Source organism: Salvia hispanica, chromosome 1 (genome assembly GCF_029641045.1).
Source record: "Salvia hispanica isolate PSC_SH4W2 chromosome 1, Shi_PSC_v1, whole genome shotgun sequence".
NCBI lineage: Eukaryota > Viridiplantae > Streptophyta > Magnoliopsida > Lamiales > Lamiaceae > Salvia > Salvia hispanica.
In genome coordinates this window covers 53,133,823-53,147,530 of record NC_142692.1, presented here as the reverse complement: position 1 = coordinate 53,147,530, position 13,708 = coordinate 53,133,823, and the positions used below count along the sequence as shown (strand labels likewise).

The 13,708-nt window shown below is 39.1% G+C and overlaps 1 pseudogene; it reads right to left on the bottom strand.

The window, feature by feature from the left end:
• Positions 1–1,379: 1,379 nt before the first annotated feature.
• On the bottom strand, positions 1,380–2,358 carry LOC125220386 (uncharacterized; annotated as a pseudogene).
• Between the last annotated feature and the right edge of the window lie 11,350 nt (positions 2,359–13,708).

Here is a 13,708-nt window from a genome sequence, read left to right as displayed (position 1 = left end):
AAAGGTGTTTCTATTTTTAGTAATGAGTCATCTTGGTTGGGATAGACCAAAAAGAAAAGTGACCTATCTTCAATGGGACGGCGGGAGTAGTACTCCCTCTGTCCCACAAAAGATGTCACACTTGTGGGACAACACGAGATTTTAGGAGGTTTTGTTTTGTGTGTTAAATGGAGAGAGAAAATATAATTTTTATATTCATGTGATAGAGAAATTTTTCCAAAAAGGGAAATGTGACATCTTTTTTGGGACAAATTAAAAAGGAAAGTGTGACATCTTTTGTGGGACGGAGGGAGTAGTTATTAATTATTACTCCCTCCATTTTTGAAAATTTATCACCCATTTCCATTTTCGTCCATCTTAAAAATTTGACACCTTTCACTTTTACCATTCTTGGTAGTGGTCCCTACATTCCACTAACCCATTCACACTCACATTTTATTATAAAACTAATATATAAAAGTAGGACCCACGACACCAACTTTTTCAACTTACTTTCTATTACATTTCTTAAAATCTGTGCCGTGTCAAGTGGTGACGATTTATTAGGGACGGAGGGAGTATTATTTTTGAAATAATTAAAAAATTCTAATTTCAATGCTTAATTCGGTAAAAAATCGACTAAACCGCCGTTGACTATCGGTTGTGGGCGTCGTCCACTTTAAGGTAACACGGTCAGTTCTAAACAACGAAAAAAATAAAAATAAAAATAAAAATAAAAACAAAAATAAAGCAGTAAAATACCTCATAAGGCTCACTATCCTCCATATCACCCCCCCAAACTTATTCAAGGCTATGCAAAGAATAAGTTTGAAAAGTTGGTGGAGAAGGGAGACTTATATGATAGGCAAACTAAAGCAAAAATAATCTAAAAGTTACCTACTAGGGGTTACCTCCCATATAGTGCCTTTGGTTATCGTCGTTGGCTCGACGTCTTCAATAAGCTCATCATTTCACTTTCCCATTAATGGGGATGTTGGCTTCTTCTTCGTGTTCAAGCTGATACATTCTTGCCAACCTATTCTTCCACCAAGTCTTCTTCACCAAGTTATCATTTGATTTGAGCTCTAACTTCGTTGTGATCGATATTCCTGATTCTTCTTCCTTCGTCTTCTTGGGCTCTCTCTGTCTTCCTTTGCAATGAGTTGATCCACCACATGGGCCAAAGAGACACTGTGGTAAGGAAATATTCTCGATCTTGGGCTTTACCCTTTGACCCTTTTGAACCTGTACAACGTTCACAACTTTGCACTCTTTCTTCATAGAAAGCTCTTCCACCTTAGGACTCCCCATGGCCTTGTAGATGGACAATATATGGTGTTTGGTGCCCATGCGAAGGGTAAGCTCTCCCCTTGAAACATCAATCAATGCTTTCCACGTAGCTAAGAATGGTCGACCAAGGATAAGCGGCACATTCCTATCTTCTTCCATGTCAAGCACGACAAAATCAACAGGAAATATAAAGTCATTTACCCGCACTAACACATCTTCTATGATCCCTTCAGGATAGGTGACGAATCTATCGGCCATTTGGAGCGTGATTCTTGTCGGCTTGAGAGTGCCGATTTTCATCTTCCTAAAGAAGGATAGGGGCATCAAGTTGATGCTCGCCCCCAAATCAAACAGAGCCTTCGTGTGTTTGTCATCACCAATGACACATGATATGTTGAAGCTTCCAGGGTCCTTAAGCTTTGCCGGCAATTTCTTCTGAATTATGGCACTGCAATTCTCCGACATGCTCACTATTTCGTAGTCCACCCACTTTTTCTTCTTGGGGATCACGTCTTTTAGGAACTTTGCATACATAGGCATTTGTTGCAGAGCCTCTACTAGTGGGATATTCACATTCACCTTCCTGAAGATGTCCAACAATTTTTCAAATTTCTCATCCACAACCTTCTTCTTGATTCGGCTAGGGAACGGTATCTTAGGAATATATGGCTCCAATCGAGGTGGTTCAGGTTGTTTCGTCTCTTCCTCAACAACATTATCCTCTGCAGTCTCTTCACCAACCTCTTTTTCCACTTCATTGGGTTGAATGGTCGCACGGATGGCTTTGCACTCTTTGTGTTTGACGGGATCGGTGCTTGTATTGCCAGGAAATTGCCCCGGGTTGGATAGAGTTCCCACAACTTGGTAAATCTGACTGAGTTGAGTATCGATGCTCTTCATGTGTATGTTCAAACTTTCCACATTTGCTTCTACCTTGTCCAGCCTCTGATTAGATTGTGTCATGCAATCTCCCGCTTGCTTCATGAAAGCCATCAACACCTCTCCAAGCTCTTCCTTCTTCGGCTCCTTGACTTGGCCATTAGACACCTGGAATCCTGGTGGTGGCTTGATAAGGCTAATTTCATGCATCGGCTATATGGTGAAAAGCGCTACATTTTGCTGGGTCTAACACGGTTTCTAAGCCAGGTGTGTGACAAAAATCGCTAGATCAAGGAGATGCTGAAGGAAGCAGTTTAGCGACGGAATGAAGTAGAAATGAGCAGAGTCTAAGTGAAAAAAAAAAAGAAGGCTTGAAGGAGGGAGTCAGTAGCTGAGGGCAACAAAGTCTATCTATACCTCGCTGGGCCCCACTCCAACGCCTATAAATAGAAGAGCATGCAACACACAAATTATCATTTTTTTTCGCTCACTCTTAGCTCACACACAACACACACTTGGGAATGAGAGATATGGGGTAGTTTCGGTTCCGAGGGGGTTTGTTCTTCAGAATTTCAGTCGTAACACCGTCCGCGTGAGGGCGAAGATACAATCTCTTTAAATTTCAGTTTGTTTTGCACTTTTACGGTCGAACTTCACTTTTGGGAGTCGATTCGGTTGTTGATGTTACTGATTATCTATTCACTTCTGTTAGTTTGCTTTTATCTGTGATTTTTCAAGTTGATTTACGTAGATCCCGCTGTTGAGAGTTTATTTTAACAAGTTATATGTCGATCTCTGTTTTTGCTGCTATGGTGCTTGATCTAGGAATTTGGTGATAGATCTGTGGTTTGTTGATTGATTGGTGGTTGTTGTTAAAATCTGAAGTTATGAAATGTTTCTTTTGGCTGGAGTTTGTGTCGGACGCTTGGATCCGGAGTGGATTTAGTGTCCGAGGTTGGATCTGAACAGGGCAGGGCGAGTTGTGCATGGATTTTGAGTTTTCCGCTTGCTTTCTGTTTTACCTCGTCTAGCATCCTTAGATCTGTTAGTTTTTCTTATTGTTCTTCATCAAAATGATTTAAATTCAGTTTGCTCTGTTCCGATTTCGCTCTTGCTGTTTTTCTTCTAAGTTTTTACGCAATTTGGTTGAAGAAGATGATGTCGCTGTTAGTTAGTACCCGAGTTAGTTGTTTTTCCAGCTTTTCGTCCGTACTCTGCTTTTTCAGTTATGGTCCCCACAGTCAGTTTGTTACCCAGATCTAGGTAATTAGAGTAGTTTCTTACATCCAGTGATTGTTCGATTTAATTTTTGTGCATGCTTTGCTGTTTCGCCTAGGTCTAGCTGTTAGCGTATCAGTTTGAATTCCCAAGTTAAGTTTATTCTCCTCAACCCGAAAAATGCGTGGCAACAGCCAACCCTAAAAACAAGTCCAAATCCTTGAACATGATTATTACGCATCCATCTCTGTGGGATCGATCCCTACTTCCCTATACTAGGTTTAGTAAAGTGGTTGAGGGTTTTTTTTGAAAGAGTGCTCTGTGTGTTCGACGACCAGGATTTTCCGACGACCAACGAGTTCCTAGACCGCATGATCTAGTGGATTTGCTGGACCAAGGAAACCTGTTATATTCTTTCTGTGCACACAGCGGGTTAACACTAACACGTGTAGTTCTCTCCTTTTCATGGCTGCAGAGCGTTGTTGGCATTCCCGTAAGACAAGTTGGGATGCACCTTGTAATTACCACCCCCTTGGTTGGGGTGGTAGTTGTTGAAGTTTCCATTATTGCCACCTTGGTGAATGTAGTTCACATCTTCAACCCCTTGTCGACTTTTGAGCCCGGATGGCTCTGTTCCCATAAAACCAAGCTTGCTAGTTAAGAAGTCCAGCTGCTTGGTCATCATGTCCATCCTATCATAATCAGATGCAGATGCCACCCTGTAGGATTTGCTTCTCTCATTCTTCCACCCATCATCGTTGGAGGCCACCCTCTCAATCACCTCTAATGCATCGTCTTCTCCCAACTTAAGGAGTGATCCCCCTGCACTCATATTCAACTAGCGTATTGCCTCCGGAGTGGCTCCCCTGTGGAAAGTTACGATCTGTTGCCCCGGGCTTAACCCGTGGTTGGGACATCTCTTCATCAGGTATTTGAATCTCTTCCATGCCTCGTGAATATTCTCATGAGGATGCATTGCATAAGAGATGACTTCAGCTTGGCGCTTGAGTGCCTCGCTCGGTGGGTAGTATTTGTCCAAGAAGAGCTCAACCATTGCATCCCAAGTTTCGACCGAGTTGGGATCCATGCTATCGTACCACTCCCTAGCATCATCCTTCAAAGAAAAAGGGAACAATCTGAGGCGAATCTGATTGTCGGAGACCCCATTAGCCTTCACCGTGTTGCTGATTTGTATGAACTTGGTCAAGTGTTTGTTGGCATCTTCCGAACCTGTTCCACCAAATGCATGTGCTTCTGCCCTGTTTATCAATCCCGGCTTTAACTCAAAGCTGTTGGCCGCAATCCCGACATTATTGATTGGTGGATTAGCAACTTGTCTATTTGTATACAGATTCTGCACGGGCTGAACTGGTGGTCTCGCGTTCCGCTCATCTAACTGCCTCTGCATGTTGGCCATCTGCTCACGGAGTTGATGAATAACAGGATCCTCGTTGTTGTTTTCATTGTTGTGGTTCTCATTGTTGTTCTCCTCCCCGTTCTCCATTAAGATTGGAGAATTAAGCTCGTACTGTATAGGTGACGAAGGTGGAGAAAGAGTAGGTACAGGAGTTCTCTGAACGGGGGAGGGTGGACGCCTATGACCCGGTGAAGATACGCGGATCCTCTGGTTCAACCTCCTCTGAGCATTCCTCCTCCTATTGGATGCTTCGATCTCGAGATCAATGGGTTCTAAAGGTAGACCTTGAGAACGAGTGCGCATACAAACTGAGAAAAGAAACACCAAGATTAGAGAACTCAAAAATAAAAATAAAAATAAAGCAAATAAAATCTAGACTAGTAATCTCAATTATTATCACGATATTAAGCTCTAACGCACAAAATTTTCCCCGGCAACGGTGCCAAAAACTTGACTCGACTTGTTTTAACACAAGTGATACCCGCAAGTGTACGGGGCTAGTGTAGCAATTAGCAAGCAAGAGTATCGTATCCCACAGAGACTAATTTGTATCAATTTAACTACCACGAACAAATATTGACTACTATCTAGAGAATCGGGAAAGGTTTGGTTTTGTTCTAACACTACGGAAAGCATATAATGAACGAACAGATAAATAAAAACAAGTAAACACAGAGTGAAAAGATATATGGAGAAAATTGTAGAACTCAATGATCCGATGTACAACTCCAAGCTCTTATCCAATCAAATTGTCTTACCTTTTGGTGTCTCTAGAATTACTAAGTCGACCACAATTATAGATTAAATCCCCTCCCGTGGTGAGAAACCTGTAGATTAGGTGCTAGGATTGAAGTCCCCTTCTAATCCTAAAACCCCTAACTCCCAAAAGCTCGATTAGGTCAAAGACCTCACTCAAAACCTCAACTCTCCCGAGTTTTATTGCATTAAGGTGTAAATTATTCTTATTTCCAGATTAATTATTTCATCTCCCGATTAATCTAATTAATCCTACACAATCAAATGGTGATCAAGCAATTGAAAGGAATAAACCCAAGAATAATCAAATAACTACAAGAGCAAGGCAAAAACAAAATTAATTGGATAAAAACTATGAAATTAGTGCATCTTCACCAAGAATTCTACAAAAAGGTGTTTAGCTACCCATGTTCTTCACAAAAACCATGTTTAAAACACAAGATTCAATGAAATACATGGAGAAAAGATTAAGATACTCCTGTAAGAATGAATCTATGGAATTGCAACTTCAATCTTCCGATTGGAAGTCTTCAATCTTCAATTCTATCTCTCAAAGGTGTTCTTGGGGGTGTGTGTGAGTGTTGGAGGCGGTAGATGTTGAATCCCTGTGAACCCTAGGCGTTTTTCCTTTAATCTTCCATAAAAAATCGCGTTTTTGCCAAAAGAATACGCCAAAATAGCATACCCGGCCGGGTGGAATTATAAAGAGCAAAATTCACCCGGCCGGGTGGTCATTTTCGACCCCTTTCTGGCCATTTCCCGCAGAATTACAGTACCCGGCCGGGTGAATTTATAGTGTAATAATTCACCCGGCCGGGTATACATTTCTGGATAGCCAGTGTTCTTGTAACGGCCATAACTTCTTCTACCGAACTCCGATTGAGGTGTGCAAGATACCCACGCGAAGCTCTTTCGAAGACGAAGAGATTGATATGCATTATGGGCTGATTGGACTTCAAAATCTCCAGTAAATATTGTCTAAAAGCAAGGCTGCTGCACATCCACATATTTTGTACCTTTTTCTACACATTCTTAACAAAATGGTCAACATACCAATATAATAGAGAAGTATATATAAACATGTCCAATAATAGACAAAATATGATCAAATTCATACATAACCACCCTCTAAAACCATGTAAAATCCAAGTATATCAGTGTGGTATAGCACTGAGCGGATCTAACAACAAGGCATGTCTTTATACTATCTACTGAAAGACGAGTCTTGATAAATACTCCCCCCGTCCCTGAAAATTTGTCACTTATTTCCTTTTTCGTCCGTCCCTAAAAATATGTCATCTTTCACTCTTACTATTTTTGGTAGTAGACTCCACATTCCACTAAGTCATTCTAACTTACATTTTATTTTAAAACTAGTATATAAAAATAGGACCCACATGCCAATGAATTTTTCAACCCACTTTCTGTTATATTTCTTAAAACTCATGCCTGGGCAAATGGTGCCAAATTTTAAGGGACGGGGGGAGTAATTTTTTCTTAAACAATACTCCCTCCGTCCCGGCCTAAGCAAGACGTTTCTATTTTCTAAGAAGGGACTCCTATTCACAGAGGGACTAAAATGGAAAACCGGAACTCTTTATTCGCAGACGAAGGGAGTATAATTTATTGAATCTACAATTTTTCTGCAGTGCTCCAACATTTTCTCATACTTCATTTTTTTTAGGATAACCCTTGAGAGTTCATATATTTAGAGAGAGAAATCAAATACTCCCCCCACCCTATAATAAAAGTCATATTTGGTGTGAGCACGGGTTTTAAGAAATATAAGAATAGTGGGTTAAAAAAGTTAGTGGAATATGTGGTCCATTTTTATATATTGGTTTTATAATCTTATGTGAGTGGAGTAAGTTAGTGGAATGTGAGACCGACTTACCATTTATGGTATAAGTAAAATGTGATTCTTATTGTGAAATGGACTAAAATGATAAAATGTGACTCTTATTATGGAACGGAAGGAAGGAGTACTACATCTTTCATTCACTGTTAATAGTTTTAATTATTTTAATACGAATGATATGAATTTAAATATAAAATTGTTAAACAATAAAATAGAAAAACATAGCTATAATATTATTGTTAGAAAATGAAATTTATTTTATAAGAAACATTTAAATATAAAAGTATATTCCCTCCGTCCCAGCTCAAGTGATTGAATTCTTTTTGATCATTGAAGATGATAATAAATAGTTAAAGTGAAGAGAAAGTAAACTAAGAGAGAGAATAATATAGAAAAAAGTCGTATCTACATTATTCTTTTACTTATTTTACTTTTTCTCCACCTTAATTATTTATTATCATTTTTTTAAACACGTGCTGAAAAATAGTCAAGAGACAAATGAGAGTATTAATTTCGATAGGGAGCAACTAAAATAGAGAAATAAAATTATTAAAGAGTACTGTTTTAGTTATATTGTTTAAAAAAAGCGGGGTTCTCACAATTTCATATCAACCATGTACTATCGTTTTCATATTTATGACATCAAATTAAGTGGGACTCTATATATCCTAGAATATTGACTTGAAAATTTCAAAATTTGACATAAACGCGTATTAAGAGTCATGATTACTCGGAGGATATACTCATTCTCCATCAAAATCTGACCCATTTTAGTTTTATCTGGTTTCTAATAATTTATCGCTGTTTGATCTGACACAAGTTTTAAAAAATTTAATAAACAATGGGTTAAAAAAGTTAGTAGAATATGAGTTCTATTTTTATATATTAGTTTTATAATAAAATGTGAGTGAAAATAAATATGAAATATGAGATCCACTACCAAAAATAGTAAAAATGAAGGGTGACAAATTTTTATAGACGAACCAAAATGAAAATAAGTGACAAATTTTCAGAGACGAAGAGATTGTTTTGGACGTTAGTATAAGTATTTACTCCCTCCACCCCACTCAGGATGTCCATATTTTTTAGTGGCACGAGATTTTAGAAGGAGCTGTTATGTGAAGTAAGTAGAGAGAAAAAATAGTTAAATATTTTCATAAGGAGAGAAAAGAGAGGGATTCCAAATATAAAAAATGAGCATCTTGAATGAGACAAACTAAAAAAGAAAAATGAACATTAAATGAGATTGATGAAATATTTTGTTTTCATTTAGTAAGTGGGCCTCATATTCAACTAATCATTACACTCACATTTATTATAAAATAAAATAAAATAAATAAAAAGATAATAAAATAAAACAAATTTAGTAATTATGTATATATATATTTTTTTTCTTAAAAAGAAATGATTTACAGCGCTGAAGTAGGAGTACTACTTATTACTTAGAAACTGAGTCACAATTCTTGGTATTCTCAACTCCCAACAAACGATGATTGCCTCAAATCAAAGTGTGGCTGTTTTGTTATTTCTGATCTCTCTAAGATTAAGCAACGCCATATTCTGCCCACTCATTGAACAACACTCCCTTCTAAGCTTGAAGAACTCTGTAATCGATCCCTACCATCATCTCTCTTCATGGAATGTCGACGTCAATTGCTGCAAATGGAAGGGCGTGACCTGCAACAACTCAACCGGCCATGCTCATCGCCTCCGCATCTCCGGTTTCGGCTTAAGAGGCCAAATAAATCCATCTCTTGCCAATCTCCAACACTTGACTCATCTCGACTTGAGTCTCAACACCTTCCATCAAACAATCCCTTCCTTCATCGCCTCACTCACCAATCTCGAGCACTTGAACCTCTCCTTCGCCGGTTTCCACGGAATGACGGAAACATCCCCTATACCATCGGAAACCTCACACATCTGCGCAGTTTGGACGTGGCCGGGTTTCCAAACATGGTATGGGGAGATCACCTGAACCACTACCACAACATACATCTCACGGGCTATCTGGAGATGGAGTATGTCGCGCCTGCGACCTCTCCGAACGTAATCCATGTCGACAATATCCAGTGGCTCTGGCGGCTTTCGAGATTGGAGGCTCTCAACATGAACTATGTGAACCTCAGTGATCGGGCTCGATACATGCATGGTTTTATTGGGTTTATTGTACTAACATGGCTAATAATGTGCAAAAAGAGTGGTAAATTTGAGTGTGCAGAAGTCGAAAAACGAAGAAATAGAGAGTGCAGGGTCAGCCGGATCAACTCAAGAAACGAGTGAAAACAACATGAAGAAGTGTCGAGTTGATCCACTGAAGTTGCTGAACTGATCCAGTGGTATCATGCCTCTGCAATGATGAGTCACAGGAGAGAGAGAAAGAGCAAAGACCCTTCTAGAAGAGGCAGAAATGTCAAAGGAAAAATGGGCTTAACCTAGGGATTTGAGACCAACATACGCTCTACAAATACAGAGAGATTGCAAGAATTCCAGATCGCTCATCACTCATCAACTTCACTCACTCAAGTTTTAGCTTAGTTATGGAGTAATTTAGTAGCTGCAGAGGAGTCACCATTCCACTTTCAAGCTTTCAAGCTCTCAACTCTTCTTCCTCACCAAGGGAGACTAGGCTAGATCCATTGGCAACAAATCTGCTAAGAGCATGGGGAAGGGGAAGGCGGCGACCTCACAAAACCCGGTCTCGCCTTCAGCAGTAGCGCATGCCTATGGGAACTTGGTCAGGGTCGCCATGCAGAGGATGTTGTTAGACACGCACAATTCCCTTAGGGAGTGTCAGGACCCGAGACAAGCCTTATACCTCAAGAAGATGATCGATGATCTCCAACGCCAGTTGGAGGTGGACTAGACTATGTCTCTCGCCTTATCTATAGTGCACTTGTTTTCATTTCGACTCTTCCTATCGTTGTAAAAAAAAAAAATTTAACTAAGCAAAGGTAGGGTTTTCCTTTAATTTTTGGTGTTTTTTATTTATTTTGCTAATTTACAGCTTACATAAATATTAGAAAATAAATACAAAATAATAGTTAAAAATATAGGGCGGGTTGTATTTTACGAACTCAAATCCCATATCGGTTGTGAGAACAACAGGTTTGGGGTATACAGACTAAATAGGCTCTCTCACCTAGCAGGCTAGTCTTATGGGCTGAGTTCTCCTGTTTGGTCTGTATCAATTGGTGCTTTCATTGAGAGCCCAAGCGGCTCGAAGTGGTGGCCAGGCAATGAACTCGTTGTGACCAACGAGTACGTTTGGGACCGACTGGGAGTGGTGACCCAGGGAGTAGTGGCCGGGCAAAGAATCCGCCGTGACTAATGAGAACTCAGAGTGGTGGCCTGACAACAAACCAGGCGTGACCAACTAGGACGTTGGCCGTTGGTCGAATGTTATGGACTCAATTCCCACATCGGTTGTGAAAACAACTGGTTTAGGGTATATAGAGTAAATGGGATCTCTCACCTAACATGCTAGTCTTTTGGGTTAAGTTCTTCTGTTTGGTCTGTATCATTGTAGGGCGCCCCACTGCAGGTGAATGGGTAGGAGGATACAATGCTGACGCGGTGGATAGTGGCGAAGCCATATTGTGGGCAGGGGGCCTGGTCCCCCCATCAATTTTTTGATTCCCTATATATCATACTCCCTTTGTCCTATAAAAATATGTGCACTTTCATTTTCATCCGTCACTTAAAAATATGTGCATTCCATTTTTAGAAAATTATGTCAATTTAATACTATAGGTCCCGCTATCTAGTAACACCACTTTAACTACCATTCTCCTCATCTCTCTTACTTTAACATATCATTCTCATTCTCTCTCTTATTTTACCAATTTTGTCTTAGTTCCCGTGCCATATCCATTTCCTATATTTTTATAGGGCAGAAGGAGTATATGCAAAAAGAAATACATATGTCACATTTATGGCCCAGATGGTTGGAGACAGCGTCTCGTGACCCATAATGGCGCAAATTAGAAACCCTCTGGCGACATATTTCTTCCCTTTACTCTATTTATGCTTCTCTTCCTACTTTTTCTTCACTTTTCTTCTACTTATGCAATACAATGTGTATATTCTAATAATCTATTATACTTTTGTTCTCTTTCACTGCAAAAAACTTGTTAATTAGTGACGGATATTCCGTCACTAATTAGCAATATTTAGACACTTAACATGATTAGTGGCAGAATGGGTATTGGCAGGTGCGTTATTTAAAAACTTGTCACTATAAAACTTTAGTGACGAATACATAAATGGTAAGTTAGTATTAGTGACGGAATAATCTGTCACTAAATAGTGACTGATCTTTTCAGTCATTTTATTTGTAACTAATTCTTGAGCTAGCTGTCGCCGTCACTATTCCATTCGTACTTGACGTTTTTTTGGTAGTGTTTTACACCATTAATTATGTTAATTTTAAATTATTTTCACTTCATAATTAAAAGATGTTTTCATCTATTTTATATTTACACAAAAATTGAAAATATTAAATATTACTCCCTCTGTTTCATAGTAATAGAGCCATTTTGCCATTTTGGTACGTTCCAGAGTGTAACAGCCCGGATTTCTAGGGTATAATAAATACGGCGACTGCTACCTAGGCGAACTTAAATGCAACAATAACATAGGCTAGGGTTTCATTTATAGAGATTTGACCAAGTGTTTAATGAACTATCAACGCAATAAGTCAACGGCTAAATCACGAAAATCAAGATTTAATAGATAACATAGGCTAAGCTCAAAAGTCAAGGGTTTACTGTAACACCAACAAAACGTAATATTTCCCAATATTCCAAATCAAAGAAATAAGTTCAAAACAACCAAAGATAATAAGTTTCCAAAAATTCAGCGGAAGCATTCCAAGAGAAAGCGAAGCCATGTATGAAGACACGACTACACTCAAAGTTCCAAAACGTTTAAATAGTTATGCCACCCTTACCATAGTGAACTCGAGGTTTAACATTTAATTTAAAAGATAGCATCGAGTATCACAAAATATTTCATGGACTGGCCAGTCAAACAATACCTCCCATTTTCTCATCAATCAACGATATCATGGTGCGACGAAGTGTGGCCACACTTTCGCCCACGAGACCGGCCGACTAGTAAGGACGGCTCCCGATCTCCAGTGTACACTAGCCTGATAGGGTTTGCGGCCCTACTCAGACCCGAATTCGTTTATATAGCCCTATAGCCTAATGGAGCGCACTCGCAAACTAGGCATCAGGCACACACAATATCCAAAAATAATCATAGGCATGGCATAACAGTTCAATCCACCCTTATTGCTCCACTTTCATAAATTTGCAACATAATAGAGAGTTTAAGAATAAAGCCCACCTCGATTTCCTTCGATTTCAAGTACGTACTTCTTCTTGTTATCACACCGAGAACGCGAGCTATTACCTTTAGTTTATGTATATCCAAGTAAGTCTCAATCATGGATCAAAATCATGCATGTTCTCACGTTTCCCTTCTTCCCTTCGATTATTTTCAATTTCATCGTCCAAAATCAAAGTACGATTATCATATCGTTTTTATTCGCACAACAACTCTAGATTTATCATCAAATCGTGTCATGCATGAGTGTTTCCCACACACAACACACGCACACACACACAACACATGTGCATGCATACCGAGGCGTGCACACACACGGTCGCACACACATACACGGTCACACACGCACACACACACACATATGCATCCCAAATTCATCGATTGTTTTCCCCTTCACTCAATCTAAATGCATGTGGACTCAAGAACACCGATTGATCGGTAGAAGAAGAAAAGATCAAAATAAAAATACCTTTTCAATAGAACAAACGGTAGGAACAAGTAGGATCTTGATTCTTCAACAAATTCTCGAATTTCAGCTTCAATTCTCCACACAAGATGAAGAAATAATGGAGAAAGTAGAAGAAAAATTTGAGAGAGAGAGTGGGAGAGAGATCGGCGAGAGAGAGGGGGCAATTTTTGTGATGCTAGGGTTTTGACTCTCCCTCTTATATTTATAGAGTGTAAGATATAATCCAATAATTAAATAAATTAAGATTTGGAGGAAATTTGGTGGGTGATTGGCGTTATTTCTAGTGAGAAATAAGAGGGAATTCGAATTTCATGCTATTTAATTAGCATATAATTTTATTTGGATATTTTACGGAGCAGAATAAAATATCACGGAGCAAGAATAAAAATAATAATTCTCCCCAATTAAATAGGAATAGGCGTGATTTTCAATTCATACTCCAAGGAATTAATTAAAATCTTAATTTAAATAGGATATGACAAGATCTTCT